The 13,403-nt window shown below is 44.1% G+C and overlaps 1 protein-coding gene and 1 long non-coding RNA gene across 2 annotated transcripts in view; both read right to left on the bottom strand.

Moving 5' to 3' along the window:
- Nucleotides 1–13,403, bottom strand: part of LOC115305291 (glutamate receptor ionotropic, NMDA 2B-like) — a 207,587-nt gene that overhangs the window by 55,129 nt on the left and 139,055 nt on the right. The gene's annotated exons all lie outside the window — the stretch shown is intronic.
- On the bottom strand, nt 5,936–7,685 carry LOC115305397. Its single transcript, XR_003914764.1, has 2 exons — nt 7,546–7,685; nt 5,936–6,175 (listed from the first exon to the last, which is right to left on the bottom strand). It is a non-coding gene; the product is annotated as an uncharacterized LOC115305397 (long non-coding RNA).

Here is a 13,403-nt window from a genome sequence, read left to right as displayed (position 1 = left end):
GAGGATGATATTAGCTGTGGGTTTTTCATAAACTGCTCTTATAATGTTTAGGTAAGTTCCTTCTATTCCGACTTTCTCAAGGGTTTTTATTAAGAAAGGGTGCTGTATTTTGTCAAATGCTTTTTCTGCATCTATCGACAGGATCATATGGTTTTTATCCTTTCTTTTGTTAATGTGATGGATCACATTGATGGATTTGCGGATATTGAACCATCCCTGTAACCCAGGAATGGATCCCACTTCATAGGTCTAACAGGAAATCATGAGAGATCTAATGGAGAACCAGGGGGAGCGGAGGAGGGACAGAGAGTTGGGGAGAGAGAGGGATACAAAACTTGAGAGACTATTGAATACGGAAAATGAACTGAGAGTTGAAGGGGAAGGGGGAGGGGGGAAAAGAAGTGGTGGTGATGATGGAGGGCACTTGTGGGGAAGAGCACTGGGTGTTGTATGGAAAACAACTTGACAATAAAATATTGAAAAAAAAACATTAAAAAATTAAAAAAAAAACTAATTCAAAATCTATGTGTTACTGCCAATGAATCAAAAAAGTCACCTTCACATGAAGGATAGCATATTTAAGTTTTAAAAATGAAGATTCACTTTTTCACTCCTCGTGCACAAGCCCCACCTTTCATGTTCATTGGTTTATTCACATTTCCATTCAGTAAAACATGTAGGAGTCTTCTGTGCAGTGTATCCTGGGGTAGCTACAAAAGACATCCCCTACCTTAGACGCTCTCAGATATACTTTTAAAGTTGAACCACTTGCACATCTAAGTGCTAGAATAGAGGTATGAATACAGGGCTACAGGAGCACAAAGAGAGGAATGACTAATTCTGCCTAGAATTGTTAGAGAAGACTTCTTAGCAGAGAGGACACTTGAGTCTGAACTTTAAGGACATTCATGTATTCACCAGGGGGACTGAAAGAGGAGCATTAATGAGAACAGCCCATGCAGATGCATAAAGTAGTAGAAAACGGTCATGTTTAGAGAATGGCCAGTCATGCTATCTGAAACTGTTGCTAGGTCACAAGCAGGGTATGTTAGGGCATGGGGGAGAGTTGGAAGAGGGACACAGATAAGCCCGATCATGAAAGCTGGGCCCAGATAGTCAAGGGTCTTTTATGGCTTGCTAAGGAATACACAGTTCATCCAGAGGATAAAAAGAGCCATCAGAGATTTGTGGGGAAATGAGTTTTCTGCTCTAGATATCCAACTTTTCATTCTTGATGGCATACTAAAATCTACTTAATTCAGTAAGTCATGGGCGACAACTTCTTCCTCATTCCCATTTTGATTTGAGAAAGACTATGTTAGCCACTTTTAGGTCTTCAATGACGATGTCTCCATCCAAAAAAAAAAAAAAATACAGGTGCCCCGGTGATGGGTTTTTCATCATCCAGTGCAACCATCAGGCATCCTCTTCCGGGAAGATGCAGGCTGGGGCTTTGGTCACTTTTGGAATGGATGTCTGCTCAGGCCCTGGTTCTCTCTCCTTTGTCAAGGAAACCACAATACATTTGAGGGATTTTGAGCATGCACCCCTCCTTCACCCTGAATTAAATTCACAAAAGCGGAGGTTTCATTTTCTCATCCAGGCATGACACTGCCACATTAGGGCAGATCGCCCTGCTGTTGTAATGCTTCTCCTCCATCCACAGCCCCAGCTCTGCTCTGCTAGGATGGACCACCTGCATGTTCTGGGGTCTGACCAGGGGTGCAGCACCGAGGCATCCCAGGATCATGCTCTGCTCTTTATTCATTCTGCAGGGTCTCCTTCCCTTCAGATAGGTCCCATTCCTTCTTTAGGTCTCCTGTCAATTTCTTTTTTTTTTTTTTAGACACATTTCCCTGCTGCTTACTAATCACCAGAGTGACTGATTGGACAGCTGGTAAAACCAAGTGTGGAGAAGCAGGATCCTTTCCCAGTGCTCAGAAGGATGGGAGAGATAGGCAATTTTTTTTTCAGAAAAAAAATATAAGCTCAAAATCTGAAGCACGTGTCACTGCCAGGGCTGACAGACTTAGCATGTGTGTCCTTCACACGGGACCCAAAGGATTTCAAAGGCTGAATCAAATGCTGTACTTGCTTTCTTTTCCCACTTTCCAATTTTACCTTTGCAATAGAGAGAGAAATATGCCTCAGTCTTCCTGATGACACTGAGATATATGAACTATCATCTCCCACAGAAAAGGGCAAGGGGGAAAGCCACCAGGTGACCACTCAGCTCTCGGAGGTACCCTCAGCCCCTCCAGGAAAGTATGTGGATTTTCTGGGTCACCCCATTGACTTAACACAGAAGCATGATGGGAAGCACAGTGAGGTGCTCTGGGGAGATCAACTATTGTGTCCCTTCTCCTCACTGCCGTGCTCTTAAGACAACACCGAACAGCCAGGACGAAATGAGGTTGACATCACTTGAGGCAAGATGGAAATAATGCCAGGAAGGGAAAGGAAACCCGTGTAAAGAGAAGGGACACTAAGAATGGCCATGCCTCGCAGGCACTAAGATTCAGAGGTCCGTAATCGTTTGAGGTTTGCAGTATAGTAGTGATACCTCCTTTCATCCGCCCTTCACCTCCAATGCAAAACCCAATAGTGTGTTGTGTGCTTGTGATATGAAATTGGAAAAATCTCTATACTCTTTGAAACAAACAGCTAAACACGTGCTCCTACTTATAGCACCAGACATCAGGCATATGCAAAGCAAGGATTTGACTGCCCGCATAAGACATTTTCAATTCAACCTTGAGGAGTCAGCTCAATATTAGAACATGCCTGGTTGAGCCCAAAAGAGGAAAATGCGTTGTGCAGCAATTAATAAATGTTTCTTAACAGTGATTAGTTTCTCCCTCATGTTATGCGACTGTGAAGAGATGCCAGAAAGTGCCATAGAATAGCTCAGATCTGGAATCTGGAGTCTGGGATAGAACAAATATTTGGGACTCATTCCCTCCTGCTCATTCACGAAGCTCAAGGCTAACAGCCTTAAGGACAGGATGCAAAGGCCATCTGTTCAGCCAGGAAGCTGTGTGACAACTGTGGGAGAGAGGGCTGGGTAGGTGGAAGACAGGCGTTAAAAAGAATGATAACAATCACCTAATAATCACCTACGTGATGAGACTGGAGACTCTGCTATGGTCCCCCCTTACAAATCACAAAGGGCTTGAATAATGATAACACAGTATTTCTCTTCTTTCTTATTTCTTGGGACAAATGTGAAGTTTTCTATGCCATGCAAAGTCTTCAGTCACATAGATGGCAATGGTCTCTTAGACACAATTATGCCCTCTCTTAATACGATTCCAAAGCCTCGCATTGGCCTACCTTCTCTTGTTTGTTCACGTCAGCGCCCCGAAAATGCCACACATTCTGAAGTCCCTTGCACCCCCCTGCCAGAGCATTATCAAGTCCAATTCAGTTGGTTCCCCTGGGACTCCAGGTAAGGGCGGCGAGACAGAGGCGGCCCACCATTTCTTTTCTCACCTTGGCCCGCATCCTGTGTCTTCCTCATTCTAAACTGGTTTCCCTTTTATTTCATTCTGTGGCACTTTAGGGAGCAATTCCATTAAATGTAATAACAGTGTAGTAATACAAAGAACATCATTTTCTAGTGTTAATAACTTTCATTTTAAAACCACTTGTATGCTCCAAAACTTAGCAAAGCATAAATTTCTCAAGGCTAGCAGACATCAAATTTGGAGCTTTAAAGTTCCATTTCTTTGGGATTTGTAATCAATCTACGTATGTACAGAAGCACTGGAATGCCATTTAAAATCAGATTTGATGCTCATGCCGCTAGCTTTACTAATAGAAGCTCATCTCTATACATAAAATAGGCACATGGAGCATTGGCCAAATGACCAAAAACCACTTTGGGAAATCAGGATCACCTATAAGAAGATCACCACTGACAAGATGTCTATATCCTATACCCTTTCCAGTATTTGAATTTCATAGCACTCATAGGGATCCCAACTTTAGACTGGTCGACAGAAAGAATCAAAGGAAAAAATTCTTTCATTAGCACTACGTTCAAATTTATGCAGAACTACCACTGCGTTTCATCCTGCCCTGGTCATTGGGATTACAAAAATGACAGCGGGGTCGAGAACAGAGATTCATAACCCTGGCTGCCCTTTACAATCATCTTGTGAGCTTTTAACAGAAGTCAGTTCCAGGCCCCTACCCAATTTCCATCCAACTAGATCAGCATTGTCCAGGGTGGGGCCATGAGATCTGCATAGTTTCTTAAAGTTCCCCAGGAAGTTCTAACCACACGGTCAGGACTGAGATGCACGGACACCGGAACTGAAGACAGCATGGGAGCAGTTAGCACATTAACACTTCCCTGAGGTTGCTGAATCAGTGATACATTTTAGAAGTCTTCTTTATCAGATAAAGGAAAATGTTAACTTTGACAATCAGAGCAAACATACTTTGTTTGAATTACCTCATTTGTCATCACTACTCCTAGCCAGTTTCCCTGCAGCAGCTAAGTGTTCGTGGGATGCGAATCTCATTCCCCCGCAAGAGCATGAAGTACTGGACAGTTCTCCACAGTCTTGAGCACACAGTAGGTGCCAACTGGTTTGTTACTGGTAGCCAATGAGAAAGATTCTGCAGAAAGCAGACCACGTGGAGAACATTTCAGAACACGCAAGTGTGCAACTTTTCTAGGAGGGGTTAATTTCGGAATTGGGCTGAATGGTCTGAGAAGGAAAGCACTTCCCTAAGGATTACGCCGCTAGAGGCCGCTCTGAGCCAGATCCTTGCTAAGCGATGTTTGAAGTGCAAGCCGATCCAAGAGAAAGAAGGCTGCTGAGTAGCACAGGGAGTCATGGCAACACCAGGGTTCCTATTTTTAAACTTGTAGGTGAGCAAGCACACAAAGTACATGTGTATACCTGTGGGGGAAGGGATTCTGGTATATTTCCAAAGACTATTCTTTTGAGGTTTTGAGTTTGCAGGTGGCTAACAATCTATGACAATCAGATCAAAGAATTAAACTAGAATCCGCTCTATTAAAAGGTTTTTTTTCCTCTTCCTTAACTCAGTTATCTTCTTCTCCATCAGAAGGCACCATTTATGGCCTCGTGTCCAGAAGTACCTTGGAGTTTTTGATACTTTTAACCATCATATTCTGAAATTCTGATCTTTGTTTCTTTTTTTTTTTAATATTTTATTGTCAAATTGTTTTCCATACAACACCCAGTGCTCTTCCCCTCAAGTGCCCTCCACCATGACCACCACCTGTCTTCCCCCCTCCCCCCTCCCCCCTCCCCCCCAACCCTCAGTTCATTCTCAGCATTCAATAGTCTCTCAAGTTCTGCATCCCTCTCTCTCCCCAACTCTCTCTCCCTCCTCCGTTCCCCCTGGTTCTCCATTAGGTCTCTCTTGTTTTCCTGCTAGACCTATGCGTGCAAACATATGGTTTCTGTCCTTCTCTGCCTGGCTTACTTCACTCAGCATGACACCCTCAAGGTCCATCCACTTTCCTACGAAGGGTGATCTTTGTTTCTTAGACTCATTCTGCTAGCCTCTCCCGCAACTCATGTTGTCTTACAAGAAAAATAGGTCCAAATCAGCAAATTAAAAGAAGTTTCTTTGGATGCCCCCACTCCTCATGAGGCCAAATAGATGGTGTTTATTGTCTGTATCCCAACCATCCAGCACCGGATTCAGCACATAATATGGAATCAACATACCTAGTGAATGTGTGACTAATTCACCTACCAGCGGACAGAATACTGTGAGGCACAGAAGAGTGGCCCCCACTCAGGATATTTTTTTCAGTCTCAAGAGCATCATTTTTACTTTTCTCCAATCGCTGGCCATGTTTTGGCCTTAAACAAATCCAAACTTCTCCTGCTTGTCAAAAATGAATAGTGGCCCCAGAGGACATTTGTAAATCATGACAGAGGCCAAGGTCTTGTTCGGTTTTATTACACGTCCTTGACAGTATTTTCAATGGGCCTGTAGCCTCCAGGCGCTTCAGCAGGTTTTAGAACAGCTTTCACTTCAGTTCCAAGGACTTTCAGGCCTACAAAGACTACAAGTTGCTGTTGTCCCAGAGGTGGGCTGGAGGACTTTGGAATATACAGGAAGACAAAAAATTAATCATCCTTTCCAATCAGGAAAGAAAGGCAGAAGCAAGATACAGCAAGGCCTGGAAACAGAGATGCGACACATTTCAGGACAGAGAAATACGCAGGCTCAGCCTGGGATATCCCTACCAGGTGTATACTAGATACTGTTCCCAGAGTGCTTCTGGACAGGAATTCGGCAGAGACCAAGAAGGGGAACTTTATTAGAAAACCATCCTGTCCCTCCAGTTAATGGTGTGTTCACATACGTCCCAGTCCTGCCTGATGGACTCCACCTCCCCACCTCTCTCCTTTTGAGACGAAGCTCTCAGAGAGGTTGACAACATGGGGAAAAGTACACCTGGAAACCATCAACACTTGGGTCTGAAACCCAAGTAAAGTGGGCAAGTGACTTACCCTTTCTGGATCTCAGTTTCTCTGAAAAATGGAAGTAATAATGCCTCTGTACAGTATGTTTTAAGATTAAATAAGGCCTTATAAAGCACTTGGCACATAGTATTCACTCAATAACCTTTTTTAAAGTAAATTTTCTAAATTGCTGAAGCTTAGTATTTTTAAGTACCAAGCTTTTTCTTGATTATAGGAAGCCTTTTAAATGGAAAATTTTAGAAAGGTATTATAGAGTTCTCTGACTTCATAAACCAAAGATAATCAATATAATTTAAAGCTCTTAATAATGACCTAACAATGACTTTGCTATTCTTGATACAGGAATGCCTTAAATGGGGTATAGGCTTCCTGGGGAGTGCATGGCAGTTTGCCCCTGAGGGTCTTAGACGAGTGTTCCTTTCAAGGTCTTCTGCTGGGTTTTTCTAATACTTTGTCATCCTGTTTCTTGTTTCTTAATGTCATCAGCTCCCCTGCATGATTGCCATCATGTTCACCATTTCTAAGCTGCTGTCATCTGGGAGATCAGATAAGCAAATATCTCAGATACCACCAGTTGCCTACTAAAGATATGTCCTTGACTGTTACTCTGTTGAACAGAACTTTAATTTTTAACTGGGCATCTTACTGACAATGAAACTTGTCAGCTTCCCTTGCAGCTAGCTGTGGCCACTAACTGATTTCTGACCAATGGGCTATAAGCAAAGAATGGGACTTATGGGGTAACTTCCTTAAAAAGAGCTTAGCCTTCTTGCTAGCTGTAATCTGCTGTTTGAAACTCGACATCAGCAGCCATATTGGGCATGGGGGTGAAGGCCCTACAGCCTACAAACAAAAAAGTTGGAAGCTAGCCAGAAATCTGTGTCGTGGCAATCACTCATGTACCATACCAGTTCTGGACAGACCATCTAACTATGTTTCGTATACTGTTTAGACTGGAGTAGTGACACTCCATGCCATATCTAATGCAACTGGCCCCACAAACTTCTTCTTAGGAGTGTGTACAAAGTTAGAGTAAATAAACTTTAACATGAAGCATATTTACTTTAGGACAAGAATTTCGTGCCAGTGATTTTAGTTTGAAGCCCTTTTCTGCCTTATTTGTGGTTCTTGGTTATGCTCTGGGTACATCAGGCTGTTGTCTTGGTCACCTCTCTTCTCCCAGATACCAGAGGGAAAGACATACACACACACACACACACACACACACACACACACACCTGGCTTTTTCTCTAGTCAATAATGAGAGCAATTTGACATATTAAAATGTATGTAATAATCCATATTACGACATCCTATTGTGCTATTTTTCTGCCTAAAAAAAAATCCCTGGTAGATTTTTGTTCAGGGAGGGGGGAAAAGTGGGGCAGGGTGTCTGGAAATACCACTAGAGAAAATGGAAAGGAAGGAAGTATTTGAGTCTTTTCGAGTGAAGCCCTCAGTAGTTTGTGGTGATGATTCAGTGAGATTATATACGTGAAGATTCTCTGTAGGAAAATGGTCACTGTTATGATCCTCCCAATTAGCTGGCATATTGAATTTGAAGTTTGTGATCATCAGCCCTTATGTCAAACACGAAGTGTATTTTGACACATATCCTCATCCAGACTCCTGTGAGCTCTTTCAGGGAATTGTGAAAAGAACTGCTTAGCAGGAATATAACATCACCACAGCATGGCTGCCATGGCTTTTTCCTGTTACTTTGTCAGGAAGAATCTTTCCTTTAGAAAAAGACGACATTTACAGATTTCTTAAAAGTATGTAGAGCCACCTGACTACTGAGCGTACCTCCTTTGCCCAAACAGTGAATGTGCTAGGGATACTTAGCACCCATCTTTATGTTCATCGGCACTTTAAACATGGAAGACTGGAAGGAAATATCTCATAGACACTCACAGAGCCAACTACTGGCTTGTCTGTAGTCAAAAGATTCCTCCCAACTTCGATCCCATACACAACCCTTCCCAGGTGACCAACAGTCTCGGCGGTAAGAATTGGGAATTTGGTAAGTAAAAGTGTTTTTTATCTAGTTCTTCTCATACACTCCTCCATGTGTCAGATGCAAATGTATATGCGTGGATACATGCTCTGTGGATGGAGAACACACGCATGTGAATATATATGCACGTGCAGCGAGAACTCCATACATGGTTGTTGGTGAACATTGGCGGTTAAAGGCAAGAAAGGCTTTAAAGGTTTTAAGTGAAAGCTGGTGAGAAGAGAGGGACAGCAAAAGATCAATGAACAGAACAACCCCATCGAGAATGAGATGAGAAAGAAAGAAGGAAGGAAGAAAGGAAGGAAGGAAGGAAGGAAGGAAGGAAGGAAAGAAGGAAGGAAGGAAGGAAGGAAAGGTGGGGGGTGGAGTGAAGCAGTGATGAATGAGGAGAAGCGAAAGCCCAGAGCAGTGAGCGAGGCAGCAGGCAGCCCCCGGCCGGCTGCTGCTGCTGGAAACTGGACAAGGGGAAACAGATTTCAGCAGCAGGGAGCTCTAATCTGTCAGCAGCAGCTCCTTCATGTGTGACCAGCCAGCCCAGCTTGGGGACTGGTGCCAGTCTGGGCACGTGAATGCTAACCCCACCAGGCCCTCCCGGAAGAGAAGGAGCCACTGGGAAAAACCGTGGAAGTCGAGGGAAGGTTTCCCTGCCACCGCCACCACCGCCCTCCTGGCTTCTCCACAGGCCCCTGTCTGCGGGGCTGGTTCAAACCCCCCAGCAGCCCCTTGTGATGGTCAGTCATGCTGAACAGCCCACTCCTTCCAAATCCGCATCTGCTACATCAGGTCCTGCAGAACTCCCTCCAGGAGATGACCATCTTTGTATCCCCCGACAGCTCCACTGGAGAGGGAGCAAGAGACAGGCTCCAACCCTGATTTGTTTGAAATGTGTGAGGTCTTCGAGAGATGCAAAAGCCACAGAACCCTCTCTGCTCTCAAGAAGCTCATGTTAGGCTGACCTTGGCCGGCTACGGGCCAGCCTCCACTCAGGCTTCCAGCCCATATCTGTAACCATAAATGACAGCACTCTAGCTTTCTGGCAACTCGCCTCCATCCTTACCTCCACCCAGCCAGCCTTTATTCTCTGGTGGGAAGAGAGAGCAGATGGAGAAATGACTCCCACTCAATTCCTAAATAACGCCAGCTTCAATTCCCATTAACTGTGAATTTGCACCCTTGTCTGGGTAAGAACCAGGGGAGCAGGAATCATGGGGCTCTTGCCAGCCCAGGGCAAAGGTTCACAGGACAGACCTGGCTGCCTGCCAGCCCTTCTGAGGACACAGTCAAGCGGGCAGTGCGCTCTGTGAAGAGTGCAGCTCCTCCCTTCGGGACACCTGGGTCCTGCCCTCCCCCCGCCTTCAACAGACAAGTGACCACCCTAAGCCTCTGATTCCACATTTGTAAAATCAGTCATCATCCTACCATCTAGTCCGTGAGACGACATGTAATAAAAGGGTTGGATTAGAGGAGCACCGAGGACCTTTCCAATTTTGACTTTTAAGGGAAGCAAAGGGCTCTTTAAGCTTGGTTACTGTGCAGCAGAGTGAGGGACTGAAACCCAGACCCCTGAGGTAGGGCCAGGCCAGATCCTGACATCACACAGCCGAAGCTGGGCCTCGCGTCTCTGAGAATCATAAAATGAGGACAGTGATTCCTGTCTTCATCCGTGCTTTTATCTGCCAAATATTTATCGAGTGCCTACAAGGTATCAAGCATTGTGCTGGGAACACGGGAGGTTAAAAAAAAAAATCCCGGGGCGCCTGGGTGGCTCAGTCGGTTAAGCCTCCAGCTTCCGCTCAGGTCAGATCTCACGTTCGTGGGTTCGAGCCCCGCGTCAGGCTCTGTGCTGACAGCTCAGAGCCTGGAGCCTGCTTCCAGTTCTGTGTCTCCTTCTCTCTCTGCCCCTCCCCCTCTCATGCTCTGTCTCTCTCTGTATCAAAAATAAAAATTAAAAAAAAACATTAAAAAAAAATCCCTGCTCTCATGAAGTCTGAATTCAACTATGACGACTAAGACAACAAAAATACTTAGGAATAAAATGTATACGGTATGTCAGGTTAAGGGCTCCCAGGAAAAATGAAGCAGGAGATGGGGACAGTGAGCTCCTGGGAGGGTGGGTATACAGGCTGTCCTTCTCACAGAAGGATAAGGGGCATCTCCCAGAGACACGTGCATGGGTCAGGATTTTTGCAAGGATCATAATTGCATAACGCCAGGTGTGCAGGATGTATGTAGTCAGAGACCAAGGCTGGACTTACTATCCTCACAGCCTGGCTGCCAGTAGGGCTACTTTGGAGCACAGACTTGATGACTGTCTCCTTAACCCTTAAACCACTGCCACCAACCCACGTCCTTTCTGAGGCAGAATCTGCTATTCAGAATGGGGCCCGTTTTCTCCACTGAGAGCCACTGCTTACTCTGCCCTTGCTTCTTTCCTCTTTGAGGCCATCCTGTTCCTTCCCATTGACCACGTACCATGCGTGTCTTCTCTCTCAGCACAGATGTGATCTTCCCCCACTTATACTTGTCCTCCAGGAAATGGAATTCTTTTCCCATTCACTCCCGCTTTATCTCCTGCCCTCTCCTCCTCCACCTATAAACAGTTTTTATTTTTCAAAGGATGAGGAAGAAGAAGAGCAGGACAGAAGAGGAGGAGGAAGAAAACAGAAGTGAAATAAAGAGGAAAGAAACACCACTAAGCCATGGGTATGTTTTAAGTTTTACAAGCCAGCCACAGAATTAAATAGTGATTGTGGAAAGAATCATGTAGGGGTCTCTGGGTTAAGTATTTGCAAATGCTTTTCATAGGTTTGAATTTCAGAGAAGGAAGCAAAGGTCACTTACTGAAATGACTATACATCTGATAGGAGAATATGGAAGATGAGAAGAAAATGGAAGAGTCTGGATAATCCTCAATTTAGTCATTTTTCCATGGACAGTTAAAGCACTGAATGGATCTTTTAGGATGGTTGTTAGATTCCTCTTTTATTCCCCCCAACCCTGATTTCTATCTCCATCTATATGACTGAGCAGATAAAGTCTCTCTCTAGACACATGGGTGGGTCTTGCTTTACTTCATATTTCACATGAAACTATAACTTTTCTTAGACTCCAGTCAATTTCTTTAATCAGGGGAAGGTCCACTATGCCTGATAGCCCACTTCTAACTATGCTTTCATAGAACCTTTTGACTGTTCACATGTAAATTACATTAAGTAATTACATTTAATATGTATTTGCCTTATCAGAAATCTGCCTATGCTTGGCACTCCATGAACATTTAATAACTAAAAGATGGGTAATAACCACCATCTCTTGCCCATAGTGTCTAAAAACTAACAGACTCAATTCCTTGTTTATTTCTTAACTTCTCAGTACTTTTCAGGCAAAGAGTCAAGTGGGCATCCCTGCTACTAAAATGGGTCCAAGGAGCCTGCCACAAGGTTAGAGGAAGATAGTGTTCGTTACAGTTCTTCTTTTAGGAAGAACCTGACGGAGTCCCTTTCTTCACATCAGCTATCCTTGCTTCTCAAAGGCTGGGCCAGGAGGATTCTGGCCTTTTGAGATGGCAACTTTCATGGGGAAGGAGGGCTGCAAAGCAGATGTTGGGTAGGAAAACTGAGGACACCAGGGGGAAATAATTAGGCAAGATTCATAAGGGGCCGGCTCTGTTGAGATCCAGCCATCGCCAAGAACATCTGCTTTTTTCCGAAAGCTGGGGGAGCAAGAGTCCTCAGGACAGACAGTGAGCCCGGAGGTCGGTGGCCAGTATGCCAGCACCTGAGTGACAGAAACAGACTAGAGAGTACTGGGGCACACATTCCAAAGGAAAATAATTGCTCCCCCTGGAAAGCAATAAAAGAAAAATCTAGACATGTGCCTACTAATAGCTAACAATTCTTCTCTAGCTCAGAGGAACAAAGACAAGTTTAGACAACTGGCCTAATCACTTCTAAACACTTTCAGATCAGTTGGTACCAAAATGTTAAGATTTTTCACAGGAACTAGGATCCTTCACTGAAAGAATATGTGACAGAAGAAATTATTCAATTCTTTCAATCAAATAAAGTTCCCAGTTGGAATTAAACTCTCTCTCAGTATGTCTTGGGCAACAGTATGGGGCACCATACTACATTTACTAATAAGGCATAAACAAAGGCTACAGAGTTCCAGCAGAAAATTAATTCTTCTTAGTGTACAAAGTAGGGTTGTCATATTTAGCAAAAAAAAAAAAAAAAAGAAAGACAGGCAGACAAAAAGACATACAGGAGCTCTGTTAAATTTGAATTTCAGATACACAAGCTATCTTTTAGTATCATTATGTCCCATGCAAAATTCGGGAACAGATCTTTGCTTAGAGAAATAGCTACTGTTTATCTAAAATTCCAATTTAACTGTGTGTCTGTCTGTATTTCTCTTGCAACCTTGTTAAGAAGCCTTGTCCAGCAGCCTAGAGCCTATCTGGAGAGAGTTACCCAAACCAGATCAGGCCAAGCTTCATGGAGCTAAGAAGTTTTCAGTAAGGAATTTTGATTGACACCTGGTAAAATAATGTTCATTTCAAGGAATCTCTCTGAGAATGTTTACGTGTTATTAAAACAAACAACAACAACAACAACACTTCTTTTGGTAACTAAAGAGTGAATGAATCCCTCCCAACGTGTCTCTCTTTGGGTTTCCGCAGTAACACAGAACGTCCACTCCCTGTTCCCTAAAACTAGAGATATCAGCTTCCCTCACATGGAAGGAGAGCCACAGTTTGCTATAAAAGAGAGCTTCACCTCCCCTTAGGACTCTCCTGGGAAGGGCGGGGCCTGTGCGTGTTTCTGGGTTTTCAGGAAGGTGAGAGGAAAAGCCATTTCCTGAGTCTGTATCCCAGGTGTCACCCCCGGGCTGGGTCATTCCCA

Source organism: Suricata suricatta, chromosome 10, assembly GCF_006229205.1.
Source record: "Suricata suricatta isolate VVHF042 chromosome 10, meerkat_22Aug2017_6uvM2_HiC, whole genome shotgun sequence".
NCBI classification, from domain to species: domain Eukaryota; kingdom Metazoa; phylum Chordata; class Mammalia; order Carnivora; family Herpestidae; genus Suricata; species Suricata suricatta.
This window is presented reverse-complemented; position numbering and strand designations above follow the sequence as displayed.